The sequence below is a fragment of the Diadema setosum genome, chromosome 3 (assembly GCF_964275005.1).
Source record: "Diadema setosum chromosome 3, eeDiaSeto1, whole genome shotgun sequence".
In the NCBI taxonomy this organism is placed as follows: domain Eukaryota; kingdom Metazoa; phylum Echinodermata; class Echinoidea; order Diadematoida; family Diadematidae; genus Diadema; species Diadema setosum.
In genome coordinates, this window is record NC_092687.1 from 32,500,119 (window position 1) to 32,520,689 (window position 20,571).

The window sequence follows — 20,571 nt, forward strand, 5'->3', positions numbered from 1 at the left end:
CAAAATCTCCAGCACTAACAATCCTAATTGCAGTGTAGTCATTGACTCACTTCTTTAGGCTATTCTGTAACTTGTACAGTGAAACCTTATAATTGAGGCATAACAAAACATGTTAATGGTTGGGTGATATAGGTCTCTAGTCTTTACATTTCTATTGTTATACCCCAATATTACTGAATAAGAATAGTACAACAAGGTTATTGTTATGTTTTTTCTAGGACCTCATTATAACGAGGCTCCCCGGTAAAACACTACTTGGTGCAAAGAGAACAGACCGTGTCTCTTTTTTTTTTTTTTTCACTTTTAAATATGACAAATGGTGACACCAGCAGGCATGCATTTGACCCCTCTTTTTTTCCAGTTAATGTATTCCCTTCCTGGTGAAAAATAAAGAACAGAAAATACAATTTGCACCAATTTATTCCCAACCTATCACATTTTCTGAAAATGTGACTATTTCAGCTATAAGCTCATTGATGTCACGAAAACAAAGCAAAACATGATAAATTTCGCCCATCGCAAAAAAACAATATGCATCATAGACTGTAAATCCAGCTGCACTTATGTTATACTTGTACATCAGAGCACTGCGAGATTGTCGATTGCATACATGAACAATAGAGGGCAGTAGCCACAACGTGAGCAACAATACCGCTGTGCTATTTCACACAGGCATGATACCAAGTTCGTCCGGTGAGAATCCAAATATAAAATTTGGAGACTGTGCTTTAGATAGCATCAGGTCAATGCATTACAATATACATGTACATGTGCCGTTATGTATTTACCCATTGATCTGGGATGAGCTGATTTTGCTATTCACACATTTCCCATACGCACCAGCCTGAGCATACTCAGGACTTCAATAATTCACATAATTGGTTAAAAGCAAAACTCTCAGATCAATATCATCTGGCTCTGAAGGCTCTTGGAGACCCAGGGTAGATTATATCTCAAATGAATCCTTGCTATAGCAAACAGTCAATGCAGGCCCTCAGTCCCATGCATTTGAAATCATTTTATGTGCATCAATCAACAAAATACCTCAACCCTGCACAAAATAAAAAAGCACGCTGGAGAAAACACATCCAGAACTACTGTATTTATGTCAAGCTGAGTCATTTTCAAGTGGAGAAACATCACACATCCTTAGAAGAAATATCCCGGGCATCAGGAATGGCACATGTTCTGATAAAATATAGACATTTCTTTTCTTTTTTTCAGCGAAAAAAATAAACAAAGACACAAACAATTAACCCTATTCTAACTGGGGGGGGGGGGTCAAATTGACCCCCCCTCGACGTTTCGCGCCATGATTCCGCAACGCGCAAAGATTTTGCCGCGTCGTTTCGTGACTTTTTTCATTCCAGTCTCCCGCATATTTTGAGACCAAATTTGCGACGTCCGGGTACACCGTTCTGAAGTTATGCAATGTTTTGCATATGCATGTCAACCCGAAAAACGCTCGAATTCATGATTTCGTGTGCAAGTCCAATGCAAACTGTGTTTTTTTGTTTAATTGATATAAATTAGATTATTTCAACTTTTAACCGTTGAAATGAATCAATTCTAATGTAGATAAGCTTGAAAAAGTGCCTCCAACAAATTTTGGCAAAAAAACAATAGAAAACAAAAGATCGAAAAAACAATAAAATACATAAGAAATTAACAAAACAATAAAAAACAAAAGAAAATGATTTTGATTGCACTATTTTTTTACTAGAAAATTGTTTGATGTGTCTTGAGGAACTCTGACACAAAAATTTAATAATCCTTCAGTCTTTTTGATGGAGTTATAGGTGAAAATATGATTTCATGCGTTAATTTGCATAATTAATTTATTAAAAAATATGAAATCAAAATTTTTCTATTGTATGACCATGTAATCTTGTAGTTGACATCCGGCTCTATGTTCAGGCAAAATTTTGCGGCGATTGCGCGATCGGCGGCCGAGATCTGAAGGGGGGGTCAAATTGACCCCCCCTCAGTAAAAACTTGGTCTCAAATAGCCCAGTTAGAATAGGGTTAAAGAGTTTGGTAAAATAACTGCTGATTCGTCTGCCCTGAGAATCCAATAAGAATGGGAATCTAAAGGTACAATAATCCTTCCAGGAAGCTGGGGGACCTGCCCCCCTGGACCTTCCCTCCTCCTCCTGGTGTTACCAGTTCTCCTGGCTTACCTGTATCAAAATGTTCTTGGTATCACTGCACATATGCTGTAGCATTTCGATACCGGTCAAGCCTGGTTCTAGTCATACGACCATTTTTACATGACTAGATCATTGCCTTGATGAGTGAAGCATCAACGAATGAATGTATTCAAAATTACTGTAAAACGAGGACACTTCGTGTGCATTTCAATTTTGCAAATTTTGCGAGCGCCAAGATTCGCGAAATTAAAATGCACGCAAAAGTTCTTGTTTACACTATATGCCTTGAATACCAGTGACAGTTAGCGAAAATTTCACGCCGCAAAAAAGGCCGTCGGCTCCAATTTGCGAAAAATTCATGCCGCGAATATCATGTTTTACAGTATAGGACACCGAGTGTTCTCTATCTTGTCAGAAACTTAAGCAGTTAAACAGATCCCCCCCAAAAAAAACAAACAAACAAACAAACAAACAAACAACAACAACAACAACAACAAATAACAGACAGGACATACAAGAAGGCATGCACATGATTTCCAACATGTATGAAAACAATATCAATACCGGGTACCTTTCATTATCAGGCATCACACATCAATCTCAAGCACTTCTTGTTTGCTGCATTGTCCACTATTGAACATTTTAAAGAGGGCATTGTTACTGCATGGAAATAATGCAAGGGAACTTCATTGTAACAGCTCAGAGCTGGTTGAGACCACTGAAATGTTCTCCATATATCAGGTATCTCTTGATAGCAGGGATGAAGTCAAACAAATAGAAAAAAGGACTGGACCTGAAAAAATATCTTGCTACATCAGGTTATTGCTAAATTCGAACTCGTGCTAACAAGGTTTTGTTGTAATCACTATAAGGGTACCGAGAGATGTCTGATCATCCGAATCTGATGACTTTCATGACATGACCTTTCATTCATCACACACAAAATTTCTTTTGGCTTCATGCCAATGCATCTAACACCTTAACCCTATTCTAACTGGGGGGGTCAAATTGACCCCCCCTCGACGTTTTGCGCCACGATTTCGCCACGCGCAAAGATTTTGCTGCGTCGTTTCACAACTTTTTTCATTGAAGTCTCCCGCATATTTTGAGACCAAATTTGCGACGTCCGGGTACACCGTTTTGAAGTTACATAATGTTTTGCATATACATGTCAACAAAAAAACAGCTCAAATTCATGATATCGTGTGCAAATCCAATGCAAATTGTGTTTTTTGGTTAAATTGATATAAATTAGATTATTTCAACTTTTAACCATTTGAATTAATCAATTCTAGTGAAGATAAGCCTGAAATAGTGCCTGCAACAAATTTTGGCAAAAAAACAATAGAAAACAAAAGGTCGAAAAAACAATAAAATACATAAGAAATTAACAAAACAATAAAAAACAAAAGAAATTCATTTCGATTGTGCTAATTTTTTACAAGAAAATTGTTTGATGTGTCTTGAGGAATTCTGACACAAAAATTTAGCAATCCTCCAGTCTTTTTAATGGAGTTATAGGTGAAAATATGATTTCATGCACAAATTTGCATAATTAATTTATTAAAAATAGAAAGGCAATATTTTTCTATTGTATGACCATGTTATCTTGTAGTTGACATCCAGCTCTATCTTCAGACAAAATTTCACGGCGATCGCACGATCGGCGGCCGAGATCTGAAGGGGGGGTCAAATTGACCCCCCCTCAGTAAAAACTTGGTCTCAAATAGCCCAGTTAGAATAGGGTTAAAGGTGAGTACAAATCTAGCATGAAAATGCAGTGCTTACATGGATGAAAAATATCTATGCAGCTGACGGACACAGAATTGACAAATACAAAGCTCATGCAAAGCATTCGTGGATCAATTGTAAGTTTGGTATACAAGTGTAGTTAGGGCAGCATTTACAATATGAGCTGAGCAAAAGTTCTTACTGTTGGTAATTGTTTTAGAAACAGACATGGTACAATGTACATGATCATAAACTCTGATTAACTATATTTACACTATTGGATTTTGCACGCATTCTGTGAGAAAATTGAGTGACATATATTCTGTACAATTATTATACCACTCTACCTCTTGTGCAAGTTGGGGCTATAAAGATTAAAAAAAAAAAGCAAAAACAGCAAACGGAGAAAATAGTAAACAATCCATTATCAAACACTGAAAAGGGGAAAAAATGAAAGCTATAAACCATTGAGGTATAAACTCTCGGATGTAGGCTGCTAATAAAACAAAACCTCCATTATATATTCCTCCCACCACAAAGGCTATTGAAGAATTGATGAAAATGCCTTGACTCACACCAAGTACTGAAATCTCCAGGCAAACTACTTCAGTGATATGAGATCTGCTGAATCGATGACATAGTCTAGCACTGCATTCATTGATATATCAACCACATTATCTTCTCAAAACTGTTGAAGCAACAGACATTATACTTTGAAATAACACGTCGGTTCCTGTGTATACTCCTAGCTACGCAAAATGTTCACAAATGGCAAATTTCTGTAGATTTTCAAGAGTTTACATACTGTATACCATTACCATAAAAACTGGATATTTATTGTATACTAATCCTTCCACCACACAGTGAGCTACAACTTTGGTTTTCTGGTTATGGTTTTTATGACCTTTCAGCCACAGAGAAGAGTCAGACTTTAATATAGAAAAACTTGTTGGTATTGTCTTTCTGCCACACATTTCAAAATCTTCTAAGAGTTCATACAGAGTGTACAGAAAAGGAACATTTTCATCCTTATGACCCTCGAACAAGGGGTGAGTTTGAGTGCTCTCCTAAAACATACCATACCATATCAAAAATGGGCTTTAGAATCTCTGCAATCTAATTGGTCAATTGTCATGCACTGAATTTTACTGATCCACATTGAGCCATGCATGGCTCATGGTTCAAGTCTTGTATAGTGTAGTAGGTGTACCGGACGCATGAAGGGAAAATGGTCGTATATTATGAATTTACGGGTCAATTTATGACACAAATTATGCACAGGCCTATTTCTCGTTTCTCGTTTAACTCTGGAACAGTCTAAAACCCACTCGCTGCACTCGTGGGTTTAAACAGTTCCAAATTTAAACTCGCGCATCCAATTCTCACCGATCCACTCTGTCCTGTGCATTATTTGTATACAGCACCATACCCGTGCCAGAGGCGCACTGGAACGCTCCCAATGTGCACCCCAACGCACTATACTGAGCCCAAAATGGACCACATCCTTAATGCTCCAAAGGTGTATCACAAGGTACCAGAAGCTACCATGAGAAGAAATCGCATGGCACACACTTTCATCATAATGCTAAGAGTCAATTGATTCTCTTTGTTCTGGACACCTGTACAATGTATGCAATGTTTCAGCGCCAGGTGCATGACCTTGTTACTATGACAACACTCTCCCAATCTGGCATGGTATGACACTGTATGGTACAATGTATGGTTTGGTTTGCTTTGCTTTCGCGTGTGGCCAAAATGCGTTGGCCATAATAACAAACGGCATGTTCTGCCAACCAAACATATAACTGGATGAGAAAACATATCGTGATCTCTTTAGCCTGAAAAAAATTTGGGCAAAAATCAGTCTTAGCCTAATAAATGACCAATGCTACTTTCGCAAGAAGTAAACATGCCCATACACTGGATTTAAAACAGGTTCTTCTAATAGTGTGAAACCTCTGCACAATTCTGCACCACATCCCACTGTGAGAAGGAAGAGAATGGCATTCATTACTGACATGAACTGTCAGGAAATGATAACAGGTACATTTATAAGCCTAACATTGAGACTGCCAAACAGCAGGTAATAGCACACTTTAAACTCTACTGAAAATGAACAGCTAACTGAGCCACATTGTATGCATGTGCCAGTATGTATTTGGAGTTATCTTGTGCTAAAATTTATCTATGCGTCTGATATCAAAGTTAGGAGATACAGTGATGTATATCTGCCATATCTGTGTGTGTATACAATAAAGAAACAGAGCTCTTCTACAGGGGGGTAGCAAATAGATTGACACATGTTCCTCCAAGAGGTCATTGCTCTGTCGACTTTCATTTGTCACCTGGCAATTTTCCTGTGATGTCTGTTAATACTCTACATCATTACCTGGGAGTTCCCAGGGACACTTGGGAGACTAAAAGGGACTGTATGAGGGTAACATTTCTGAATAGTCACCTGGTAGTTTCCCTAGAAACTATCCCCACTGTGTGTCCCCTGTGATTTCCCGGGAGATCTTTGGTGAAATTTGCAAAGCACAAAAGGGGCATAAAATGAAACATATTTGTCAGAAAATCAAATTTGCTGCACACTGTCCACTTGGAATGCCATAAATTCGTCTGTCTAGATGGCAGTGAGCAAAGAGGATGATACTGATGATGATAATGACGATGGTGAGGATGATAATGCTGGTGATGATGACAAAATCAAGGAAATCCTGTGGTTACCATGGTGACGTGATGTCTCCTCCTTTGCGTCGACAGATTATCATTTTTTTTTGTCCAATGACAAGGCAGAAATGAGTTGGTGAGGCAACAATAAGGACGTTCATGGTTAGCGCATGTCCCATTTGACCCAAACACCACAGATTTTCAAATAACATGGACATGTGTTGTGATCAAGAATTCCTCATTGAAGCATCATATTTTGTATTGAATAATAAAAAAATAAAAAAAAATAATGTTGATAAAATGCATGGAGAGGTTTTGCTAAGCAGAGTTGATGAATGACTTACACTTGTAAGTTCTTATTTAGTCTAAAATACATACACTATACTGACATAATTTGGATTGTCATACTTGCCCAAGGTCTCTTTTCATTTTAAAGTCAGTGGCAAATACACAGACATTCTTATTTGGCCTTTGTTTGCACATGCACAAATCACAATCGTGAACTCCCATATTGAAATTTCTATGCCTGTTTAGTATTTGTTACACATCAGCCAATTCATTTTTTAATTGCTGTAATACAATGTCTTGAGGGTATCCTTAATTCCTGTTCACTCTCAAGGGAAGCCTGATCCTTCTCAGTAAATTAATTTATCATCACTTTGTTCCGAACTACAAATCCAGCTGGGAAAAGATCTACAGGTACAGTGACTTCCGCTTGAATTATACACAAGTACAGATGTAGCTTAAAATACAAGCAATGAAACTAGTTTCCCTGTAGTAACAAGATGTCCATGTTTCACAAATGAAGTGGAGTGTACTGGGCCCCGTTGCATAAACACATACAATTATTGTGAAGTTACGTTTGTACCATAGTTACTATACCTATAGTAACAGCAAGAAAAGAATACTGGAAGCTTATTGGCTGTTGCCATGACAGTAACAATGACTGCACCTGTGCATTAAGCCATTGCGGTTGGACTCATTTTGCTACAATGCGCATTTCCCATAGACACCTGCCTGAGTATACTCGGGACTCGTCCTCAACGGGTTAATGGTGCTGGTGGAACATGATTATGTTATTTTACAATATAGTTTAACACAGTGTGTGTGTATATAATAAGTGTATTCATGTCTGTGGGTGTTTTGCTAAAGATAGAGAGATAGATTGGATGGGGGAGTGACATAGAAGAGTAAAAAGTTAGTACTTTTAGTACAAGGCAATATAAAGTAACATTCCCAAGTCATATAAACTCATACATGCTATGATTGAAATGCCAAAACCAGGGTTAAACAAGCTAATAAATAGCAGGGCAACCACAAAAGATATCCCCTATGTTCAATAAGAAAGCAACAGTGGTTGACTTTGTGGACAACTTTCCATCGGAGACAGTGTCTGAATCGAGACTGTTGGGACTTAACTTTAATATATATCTCAAAGAAACTGGAACGCCACGTCATTCCTCAAATGATAACAAGTGCACTGTTGCAAATGCCATATTATCAGAGACTCCAACTCCAAGCACCTTCTGATCTGGAGATTCTCCCATCTGAAACCCCTAGCAAACGGGGGACTCTAACTTGATGTACGCAAAGCGCGAAGTTCCTTGCTGCCTGGGTCCAAGCTCTAGGGTGCTAGATGCTCTCTCATGCTATCTAAGGCTTATTTTTCAACATACGATGACACCAACTAAGAAATCATTTCAAGCGGGAGATACAGATACAGGGTGGGAGAAATTAAATATCAAGCAGAAGAACGGGAGATTTTGCAAAAACGGGCTTTCCACGGGAGATCTCCCGTCGAAAGCGGGACAGTTGGAGTCTCTATATCATATTTCATGGTATGAAGTGACGACATATTGGCTCAATATGTCCAAGCATCCATGCCACGTCATTGCGGAGACTATTTTGCGAATACCGCGAAACCCCGCTCAACCAAACCAGCTGCAAACAAACATTCCCTGCTAATTTGCATCTCAGGGAGTGATCCCGCGGTTTTTCCTTGCAGAACCGCTATCATGTCACACCGCTGCTCATCGGCTTCCATCAATGTCAAAGCACAGCAGAAAAAAAAAAGAAAAAAAATGGCACAAGAAGCTATGCAGGCATTTGTCTACAAGAGGACCTGTTGGCAGCGAGGTCAAAGGTTACAATGTTTTTATCTTTCTCTTTATCATTGAGATGAACTGCACTGCCCCAGCGCTCAGTCGCCCGTCTCAGGAGATAGGCCGGCGCCACCGACCGACGTATCCTCCATTCTTTTGCTCAGGCCATCAACAGAATGCGCCGAGCATCCCGGCTCCTCTGAACGCCCCTCGCCTCTGGTTCCTTCCGTGACCTCAACCTTTGAACTCGCTGCCTCCCCCTCCTCATCGTCTTCCTCGTCTTCTTCGAGCTCCTGCTGGATCAGCTGCTTGGCCAGCTTGATGTTGAACGCCTCGTTGTAGTGCTGTTTCCTCTTCAGCTGGAATTGCCGCTGCTTTTCTGCAAAGAGGTGAACCACACACTGGCTGATCATCCCAAGATTATTTTCAAATGAAGAGTTTGTTCGCAAAAACCGATAAGTCCATATTTGCCAAATGGAGATATTTGCAATTAAAGGTCAAGACAAATAAAGAGAACAATAATAAAATTTTTGCTCCTTTTGACCATAACTTTAAAAATGTACCTTAATATGTAGTGACCAATACAACCAATGTATATCATTTAAAAGGTATCATTTTGTACTTTATGACAGAGACTGTACTTCAAAATCTTCAAAAATGGACTTATCGGTTTTGCGAACAAACTCTTCAAATTCAGCTTGGTGACTTTTACAAGGAGAATTTCACAACACACAATTGAAAAGCCAAAAGGAAATCTACCTGAGAAGCAAGTGGTAATGACAAAATTTTACTTAATTTTATGAGCATCAATTTCATTTCAAAATGGAGTCAAAGGGGCCTGAGCTTCTTCCACAAGCAGAATCTTTGTCAGAGACAAAATGACAAACATGAAGGGTAAGCAAACAAAATTTTACTTCCCTTTCACATTGTCAAGCAAGAATTGCTCAGATGAATTGTTGGGCAATTTTCCTTTTATAAGGAACTTTCATTTTTGCATATATCTTTTCTTGCATGAAATCATATTTTGCCCTTTTTTATCATGAGATGTGGGGTAGGTAAGGAATAGACATTCATAGGTATTTAAAAATTAATCAGATATGAGTGCTACAAAACTTATGGTACCGGTAACAAATTTATAGAAATATCTATTATGTACATGACTGGGTACGTACTTGGCTGACAAACACACACACACACACACACAAAAAAAAAAAAAGGTCCTCGAAACTTTGCAGTTTTTTCTAAATGCAAAGAAAACCCCCAAAAGTTCATTGCTTACTATCTCACATCTCATGGATAAACAGCAATGTTCATTGCCAACAATTTAGACAATAAAGTGCCATGATCAGCAATGTTCCCGTTCCACTCAGAGATTGACTGTTTCTTCATTTTCCCTCCTATGCTTCACATACTGTGGTCTCTGGCCCCTTTAATACAGAAGGTCCCTCTGAATTATGAAGCAAGTAACCAACCCCCCCCCCAAAAAAAAAAAAAAAAAAAAAAAAAATGAACCTTATTATGCTGTGTTTGCCAACTGCCATGCATGCTACTGTAGATGTGCTTCATTCATTAACTGCCACAAATTGTCTGGAAAGTGATCAGCAATGAACACAGATGACCTAATCCTCCTTACATCTATTTTGTTGCAATATTCAACCATCCTCTCGGACTAAGGCATGTTGCTACAACTGAATGGACTTGCCATTATTTTCACCTACAACTAGGTCAAGTTGCCGGGTTAAAGGACAAGTCCACCTTCATACACAGGTGGATTGAGTGAATGCAACAATATTTATGTAGAACACATCAGCGAAAGTTTGAGGAAAATCCGACAATCCGTTCAAAAGTTATGAATTGCTAAAGTATCTGCGCAATCACTGCTGAATGAGAAGACTACTACAGTTTGTGATGTCACATGCATACAATGATATAATTTGAACCCAAAGTACAGATTATTTCTTGGACTTGTTACTGACGTATGTTAAGGATAATATTATTTCCCTTGCTTTCTGAAAGAGAGAAGTTGAGTGTTCTTTTGTTATGCGAGAAAAGTGAAAATAAGTTGATTTTATTTTATACTGTCTTTATACCGGTGACTGAGCAGAAAGTTTGAACAGATTGTCCAATTTTGCTCAAACTCTCGTTGATGTGTTCCGCTAATATTGCTGCATTCACTCAACCCACATGTCTATGAAGGCGAACTTGTCCTTTAAAGCATACTATTTGACACACAAAGCATTAATGATGCTTGCCTTTGGCTTCTTCTGTCAACTCCTCTTCCTCATCCTCACTGGATTCTTCCTTGTTACCTTCGTCTTCCCACCATCGTTTCGGGGGACCACTGGAAAGTCTGCCATGGACATGGAAAAAAACATGCAATACACACAAATTTACCTCTTGTGACAGCAAGAAGAAATAATGAAATAAAAAAATGCATATCGTCGGCCTTATGCCAAAATGGCCTTATCACCATAGACTTTGTACATTATTAGTGCCCTTTTGGCATGAGGCCGACAATATTTAATGGAGTCAACATCATATGAAAATACACTGCTCATAGAGACATTGCAAATTTGAGGACACAATACGAGGGTGAATTTCAAATCATTCCTCCTTTTAATAGCTAATTCATTCATTTGTTACCTCCATCAAAGAGGATATGTTTTTGTTGGTGCTGGTTTGTTTGTCTGTGCACAAAATAACTAAAAAAATTTGTGAACGAATTTGGATGAAATTTACGCTACAAGCTGATAATGACACAAGGAATAGCTGATTAAAGTTTGACGGTGATCCACAAATTTTTGTCAGCTATTACAGGATATCGTACCTTTGTGCAAAAAGGGTCTATGAACTAAGGAGTTCACATACCCAAACTGAAGCGAAGGCTCTGCTTGAGGTGCCACGCACAGCAGGAAGCTGATCAGGTAAGGCTTTTTTGCTTTATCATTTGGGAAATTGGGCGATTTTTTTCAGCATGCATGTATGAATGGAAATGAGCTTCTCGGCAGACGTCTGTGCTCTCTGAATTCTTTTCCTGGTCTTGCATTCATTCATATACAGTACAGTAATGATTGCGTTGTCAATAAGATAATGCCAGTCAGTATACCACAGTCCGTCTACCCCCTCCCCCCTCCCCCTCTTCCCCTCGATAGCAATACATTCATGTTTACCCCAAGAATAGACTCTCGAGGCTGGGTAATGGCATGAGGCCTAATGCTGCTGTTCACCAAACTCTTTCTATACTCGATATTTGACATTGGTCAGAGGAACCAATGAAAGATAAGCACATAGAGGGTTCGGTCACTGATCTCTAGAAGTAAATTTCTGGATATGTCACTGGCCAATCACTTTGAAGCTACCATGACGCCATGTTACCATGCATACCGCCATACACTTCTGCCTTGTGTAAGGAGCTCACGACATCACATTCTCTTTGTGACAATCTCTGCTGGAAAATTGCGTGCACAAGAACATGTATGATGACAGTTGGGCAGCGCGATAGCTTTAACCGTTTGTACCGTACAGCATGAATGGGTCTATCCGATGAGCTATCCAGATATGTCACGATAAGAAATCAATGGTTGGGCTACACTCACTTCTTATTGATTTCAGTAGCATTCAGCGTAGCCTCGTCCTCGTCGCTTTGGGGGTCAACGTCCTCCAGACCCTCCTCGGGCTCCACGTACACCGTAGTTGGTGTAGGGCGTGTCCGGTTCATCCACCTTCATGTGACCGTAGTCCTTGTCAGCCGGGTGGAAGGTGGCCAGGATATTCATCTCATCCCACTCGATGCCATCCCTGGAAAGATATAGAGAGATATTTGGTAGATAATGTATTGTATATGCTGAATATTTTTTGAGGTTTTAATATCATTTGGAGTGAAAAGTCATTGATCCGCTCACAAGTGATCTTGTACACAAACAAACAGACAGACAAACATACAGTCAGAATATTTACAGACACACAGGTGAAACTGGAACATAAACTTTGCTGTCTGTACAGTAGGTTTAACCTACAGGTTGATGTAACTTATTTATGTTAGCTGGTTGATGTTCTTGATGCCAATAATAAAACAGCTGCAATTGTACTAGATGGATTTTTGTCGTTGAAAGCCACCATACGCGATGATGTCAGTGATTCAAAATTGCTCACTACACTTCAGCAGGGTGTGCACATACGCCAGGGGACTGATGACGATATTAAAGTGATTGATGACCAAGTCTCAGTACAAGCAGTAATCAGTATAGTTGGACCAACTATTCATCAATCACTTTTTGATTAAATATCTTAGATCTTAGAAACATCCCTCAGTTTCACCTTTTAACTTCATTCCACTCGAGACAAAAACCAGACCAGCTCAGATCGTTGACTCGTACCGTAAGTGCGGAGTTCTAGGCGACAAAGGAATGTGGATCTTTTTTACAGTACACCGGTGCAAGCTCATCATTTTAATCCACTGCCCGTTTTCCCATTGAAAAATATAAATTGAGTGAATGGACAAATATGTAGTTAGTATTAAACAAATGTGTATTACTGAGGATTTTCTTCAATTCTTTTTCCTCCTGTTTCCTCAAGTTTTGATTTACCTGTACCACCTATTCCCCTTATTCCTTTTGATTTCTATTCATGTTCGAATGTTCCAGTGTACTGTATTGCGCCCCATCTCCCGCGTACCATTGCGCGAGGATGGTCCATCTAAAAATAGGTTGTCGATGAGTAGTAGACTTACTATAGTATTTTGGAGGGCTTCCGGTTGTCTTGTGTGTGTCTCTGTTCTGAACAGTGTTTCCATGCAATTACTGCAATTTTTTTCTGTCCTTCTTTCGTTTTGACTGCTTTTCCTTTGCTTTGGTCAGAACAAAGCTAAAAAAAAAGTCTAAAACTTCTAAATCTTTATACTGACTTGTAGTCACTGGAGTTATGGTTTTGTGCAGCTAGGGATGATGGTCACATGATGGAAAGTGAAGGAATCTTCAACGAAAAGTACCACTGGATTAAAAGGAATGTGACCTGAATGCATTTGCAGCAAAAACCAGTTAATGCATCTTCATCCCCTGAGCTATCCCAAATTTATGCATCTAAAACAGAGCTCACCGCACGGCTACGATGTGTAGGTTGGCCTGTTTTTTGGCGATACTGAAAAATGGTTTAGACTAGAAAAGCACTCTGAGAGCGCAGACCTCCGCCAAGCATGCAGCTTATTTCCACCACTGATCTTGTTCTTCCATAGAGATATCATACGTACACACAGCATCGGTGCTGAAAGTCGCGCGATTTCCCAATATAGAAGCCTTTGTTACGTCATAAACCCTCAGCTGCATGGCGCACCTCGCCCCAGCAGAAACTAGAGCACTTTGGTGCGCGCAGGCAAACGTCAAATATGCGTAGCCTGAACTCCCAAGTTCATTGACCCTACACGTGTACCTGCCAAAATATCAAAAATCCTTCATAAATTCCCCCAAAATTCTCGGATCATTACCAAAGTTAATCATTTGTTACTTGTGTCATTCTCAACCTTCCCTGCAAGTTTCATCCCAATCCGTTAAATACTTTTTGAGTTATTTTGCACACGGACAAACGAATGAATGAACGAACAAACCAACGGTAGATCTCTTAATCGGGTAAGAAACGCTCCGCCCGAGCCTACGTGTACCCGATTATGAAGAGAGTACTGTAATACTACTACTAGTATGATCCAATCCAACATGATAACATCCATAACATCCAAAATCATCATCATTCAATTCATATGCAAAATAGATAAACATCAGTCCAGGAAATCTGCTCATGGGGAGGGGGTGGGGGGGTCTGTCTCACAAAGCACTCTCTCCCTCATGAGCACCTCTGGGGTACTCAAGAGGCTCCCTACCCGCAGGCCTCATGAGGCCTCCTCTTCACTTCTCATGGATCCATATACGTAACCATGAACTACTGTAAAAGTGGAAATTTTTCTGTGAGTATTGTTTTGCCCTCTGCTGGGTTTATATCGATTTTGTGTTTGTTTGTTGTTGTTTTTTTATTTCCCCAAGTCAGAACATGTTAATAGAATGTTGCATATAAGAAACAAAAAAATATTTGTGTGCTTTTATTTTGGTGCTACATAGTTTCTTGATGCACAAAATGCATGAAAATTTCCACACTGCAAAAAGTTTTCACTTTCATAGAAATTGTCGATGAATACAGTGATATAAACCAGCACCCCTAATAATTCCCATCATTACAACATGGCCATCCTGTCGGACTGAGGCACATTGTTACACCTGAGTGGGCTCGTTAATATTAACAACTAAGTCCACTTTGGATGGATGGCTATTAAAATGCTATCAAAGAAAGAAAATAATAGCATGGCAAGTGAAAAGCTTTTAAATAGAGCCTTGGTACACAAAAGGGCTTTAAACAAACCTTGACATAAACTCCTGTGTCTGGTCTCTCTGTGAGGTCCAATCTCTTGGTCTGGTCCTTGGCTAACAGGTCTCGGATCTCTTCCTACGTGAGAGCAGCAAAGATTGTGTGATTATTTTAACTGCTTGCATTCATTTTGACAAGATGTGACGTGCACACAAGTGTGAACACAGCTTTGCTGCTGGCACATTCAATTGCATTTTATGTTGTTTTTTCTCTCAGTAATTACATATGTGTGGATCAGATCACTCCAAGTAGAGAGGTTATGAGAAGATATATGAATTAGACTCTGTTTGGTTATACTCATCTGGTGATAAGGATTGGGTGACAGACTGGTAATTTTCATACTTTTTTTAAAATCTATAGAGACTGGGGAGACAAAAACTATTTTCTTTGCTGAAAAGCATACTGAAACTGAAATAGGATATAGACAGAAAAAACACAAGAAGAACAAAGAAACAACAGGAAGAAGATGGAAAAGGAAAAAAAAAAGAACTTATGAAATAAAGACGAAAGATGACTATACAGAAGATGGGAAAGAAGGAAAAAAAGAAAACAGATGAGGCAAATCGAAATGATGAAGAATAGAAAGGGAAAACAACAGAACTGGAGCAAATGATTTTCTTACCTGATAGATTTCTAGGTACGAGGCACGCACTAGGTACTGTTGGTTCTGTGTGCGTGATATATGGGTGAAGATGTGTTCGAAGGAATTTGGTATGACCCCACGCAGCTCTGGGTTTGAACGCAACCCTGCATAGAAAAGGAAAGTAGGGTGTTATTAGGAAGAGTTCGGTTTTGCTTTCTTGTTAACTACAGCTACAAAGTAGGTGATAAGCACAATCAGGGTATGCAATCATGACTTTCTCACTTTAAAAAATTGTAACTTCTAAAAGAATGCACCAACTGACTTAAAAATTCACATGCAGCATGCCAAGACATCAGTAATTACATGTGGTAAGACAATAGCTAATTTCTTCTCATTTACTGTTAATTACTAAAGATTAATTACCAAAAAGTCCCCCAAAACCCACGTAATGCGTCAAAAAAAGCGTTTTACAACTTACGTAAAATGAAGATTTGAGGTCCATATTTTAAGTCTACCCCTATGTGTTTGGTATCAAATTAATGGATTTTTTCCTGGCATTGCTTGCATGCAATAAAAAACAGTGGTTCTTTCAGCTGGAGAAAGTTATAAGGTCTGAAGTCCCATCCTGGTAGGAGTGTAATGCTGGCTTATTTTTGTGACATTGTGACCTTTTAACCCATGCTGTACAGCTATACATGGAGAAACAGCTTATTTTTCTGCTTTTCCTGAAAGTACTGAAGACACACTACAATATGGTGCGCTGTTTGCCAATAAATGTTCAGCCAGTTTTGAGTTTTGAGCCATTTTCAAATGCTGAGTAAAATAAGTGCAGCCATTTTTCAGTATTTTCAGTGAGGTATATCCTAATTTGACTACTTTAAAGAATCTTTTCCCCTTATTGAATATCCTTGTTTTTTAACCATGAATTGTACATATGTAGAAATCTATTGTGTGAAAATTTAAGCAAATTTGAGCAATAGGAATTTATTTTTTTATATTTTTACAAATTGCTGAGCATAAAAAAGTGCGATACACGCCCATGTTATACTGCATGAAAGTCATATGATAAGTGTTCAGACTTCATATTTCAATGCTTGTTCAATTTCTAAAGATATCATTTTTTTTTTAAGCAAAAACATAATATTTTAGCTTAATATGTCATTGTTTGAGTGTCACAGCTTGGATATCAACTCAAGTCATCATAAATCTCACATTCATTCTTCTATCTGTGTTTACAAATATGAGAATTGATCCAAACACTGTGCGCACATTCAAGGTCAAACTGTACAGATAATTTTTTGATGAAAAATATCATATCTTCCAAAGTACCAGCCCTAATTTCATAAAAATTTGTAATAATGGCCACTATATGTCTGTTACCTATTCCTGAAAGTTTTGCCTCTTCACTCTTTGGCAAAAGTGAAATATGATAAAATATGTAAAAGGGGTTTTATTTCAATTCAAAATAATGCCTACAAAATTGATCATCCATTTCGAGAAGTGAAAATATGAAATTTATTCATATTTTGTGATATGTCATGGCTATGTGCTGGTGGTGAATGAAAGGGATATTTATCAGGAATATCTAACGGCAATATCAGATGAAAGAAACATTCTCCTTTTTTTTTAATGAATTTTTCCAATATATTAGTCATTTCAATGTAATTCGACACCCCTAATTTAAATGCTAATTTATGCGCAGTTTAATGCAAAATTTTCACTCTTTCTTTACATGAAATGAAAATTTGAACACTCTGCTACAACAAACAACAAAAAAAGCATTTTCACCAAGTTTTTTTTTCATTTTTGCCCTGTTACACAATTGCATTCCCTGATTGTGCTATTGACCAGTAAACTTTTATTACATGTAGAGTTCAATAAGAAATCTTCCAAAGAAAAGACATTTTGTAATGAAGAAATGTGTATGTACACAACTCTTCATTTCATGAAATTTCACATAAACTGGGTATCAAAGTTTGCAGTCCAAGACAATGTATATCAACCTATGGTATGGACATTAGTCTAGTATTCAGACATCAATGCCCCTTTTGCAAAATAATGCTTAACCTAATTGCTCTTTGAAAATCAAAAATAAGATAAATATACTTTTATATCAATTTACAGATACACACACAAAAATCTTTCAGAGACAAAAGAACACTGAAAGGCCGCTGTCATTGATTACTAAAACAAAATGGATTGAATAAATACAATACTTTTTTTTTTTTGCGGGTTTGGGTGGGCTGCCATGACTAATTTTTGTCAATACTAAAGAGAGTTATCTCTGTCAAAACATTAGAATAAAAGCAAAACAGCTTTTCTATCAAGCAAAAAAAGCATAGTCTCGGAGATATCAAGTGTATGTTTAGTAGCTGGCTACTTTAGACAGAGTACAGTACATTCTTGCCCAGGGAAATTATACCATTGAGGAAAAACTGAATTTACTACAAAAAAAAAAAAAAAAAAAAAAAAAAAAAACATTTACCATAAACACCAGGGGGGCATATCATGAAGCAGTTTGGTCAGATATTTTTCTGACAAACTGTTACAAGCTACAGAAATCCTTGCATCTGATTGGCTGACAGCAAATTTGTCAGACAAGGTCAGACAAAATGCTTCATGAAATGCCCCCCTGGTCGAGTATACTTGGGATTCGTCCATTATAGCGGGTTATTAAAAGCATTTAGCATGCTTTAACTCACCTTCCATGGTAAAGGTTTTCCCGGTCCCTGTCTGCCCATAGGCAAAGATGGTGCCATTGAAGCCCTGGAGAACGGATTCCACCAGCGGCCTGAAAGTCTCATCATAAAGGTCTCTCTGCTTGGAGCTGCAAGGGGATGGGAAAAGGAGAAGGGGAATGAGATGGGGGAAGGGGGTTAATGAAAAGAAAACAATTCAAAATTATATGAGGAAAGATCATTAGGTATGCAGGAGAAATAGCAAGAGTGTAAACATCATGGCAACAGAGCACACATATAATACACCGAATCAGGACTCGATACTAATTTTCCCTCTGGTGTCCCATTCGCCCTAAATATCTCATTGCACAGGTCTCTCTATGTACGATGAGACATACTTCGGACCACTAAAATCTTAAAATCTGAAATTTTGGTGGCCGGAAAAAGAAAAGTAGTGGCATGCGGTACACGTGTACATGTACATGGAAACATAAGAATCCTCTTTGAATCTTAGTGGCCCCAGGGCCACTAAAAGATATAACCTTTTTGGGAACTTGGCGGCCCAACACAAATGTTGAGCCCTCTCACAGTGTATTGGTGTAATAATGTCAGAACAAACCTCTTCATACAATTGTATGACCAAACACACATGTGTACACACCAGACCACACCTCTGTAGCTAGTATACAAATTTGTATTACACATATGTTTGAACATGCCTCCACATCAGAGCATACAGTGTATCTCTGTGATACATTTGTATGTTGGAACATTGAATGCACCTTATATCAGAAGACACAGGCCTCAATACCTTTTAACACAGGCCAGTGCTCTCTGTAATGGAAGAAGCTACAGTATAGAAGATCTTCAAGTGTACGTACTGTACGTGTACTTGTGTGAACACATTATTTCATCAGAAAAGAGAATCTCCTGCCACAAAACAGGTAACAATACTAATAGACTTTGAGATCTTTTCTTTTAATTCTTTTTCTTCTTTTTTTCTTTGTAGGGGAATCTATACTTTGGCTTATATAAAGAATGTACATTTGAACCTTTTCAAGAAAGAACATGTTTACATCTAACGTCTGAGTTTTACTGTCGTAAACCTTTTGCTGTAGATAGGCAGCAGGTGTATTCCAGGGGTGTGAAGTGCTCACTAAGAGCCTTTATGGTCGGTGACATTCAAAATGTGCAAAATTGGCCTTTCAGTGTGGTCTGTTGAGAGCAGTAAAATGAATAGGAGTGAAAATGTCTACTCTTGGGTAATTGGGAATGCACACATTAACCACAAATGACAATGTTACAAGCATCTCAAACAAAGTGTCTGAGAGAGAGAGAGAGAGAGAGAGAGAGAGATAACTACTGCTGCTACAAAGTACAGGATGAAGACAAAAAGGACAGTCAACTCTCCATTTGAAAGGACTTTGATATGGGTCATTCCATGGGGTTGGGTCTTCTCTAGATTTTCATGTTGTGTAGGGAATAAAAGTCATGTTCTGAAAAATTTATCAAATAATTGTCCGTGGTTTGCAGTTATTCTTGGAGAGAAATGTGTGAAGAATTATTTGATGAAAAAAAAACAAGCCTGTGTACAAATGTATTTTGTCTATGACTGTTTCACTAATGATGTCCCATGGTTTTTTGTGGTTTATGTTGTGACATAAATACATGCCATTTTCATGGCAATGTAAAACAGGAATATACAACCTTTCAGCATTATGCCTATCATAATTAAGAGAGGCAAGGTGACTTCTACAAAGACTATATGGCACATAAACATTTGTAACAAAATAAGAACACCAGAGCATCTTCAAGCAACCTCATACCTATGTTACACATGATGTCCATGGCAATTTTTGTTGTAACATAGGTATAGCATGGTTTTATATACACTTCCAATCATAATATGATTAGAAACTTTATTTCTATAATGAGATTTATATTTCAGGAGTATTCTTATCCAAAAATTAGCATCAAAATCCTCCAAATAAACGAGAAAATATGGAACACATCACTGTACTTCAGTGCGATGTCCGGCCTCTTCGTGTAACGTAGGTAAGGAAAGACGCGTCTCGCGATAAAAAGAAGAGCTACTAACTTCAGCAATCGTATTCATGTCACTGGCAGTCCTCCCCCAATGGCAGAAAAACTACTCACAGCCAATATACACCTACCTGGACAGCGCAAGATCTGTTTTTCTGCCGTTGTCCATGTAACGTAGGTACAGGAGTTTTAATGTTTCTGATGTC

The 20,571-nt window shown here is 38.3% G+C and overlaps 1 protein-coding gene and 1 pseudogene across 1 annotated transcript in view; one reads left to right on the forward strand and one right to left on the reverse strand.

Annotated features, from left to right (window-relative positions):
• Positions 1 to 20,571, forward strand: part of LOC140246789 (uncharacterized) — a 246,896-nt gene that overhangs the window by 88,184 nt on the left and 138,141 nt on the right. The gene's annotated exons all lie outside the window — the stretch shown is intronic.
• LOC140226630 (kinesin-II 85 kDa subunit-like) overlaps positions 8,514 to 20,571 on the reverse strand; it is a 42,411-nt pseudogene continuing 30,353 nt past the window's right edge.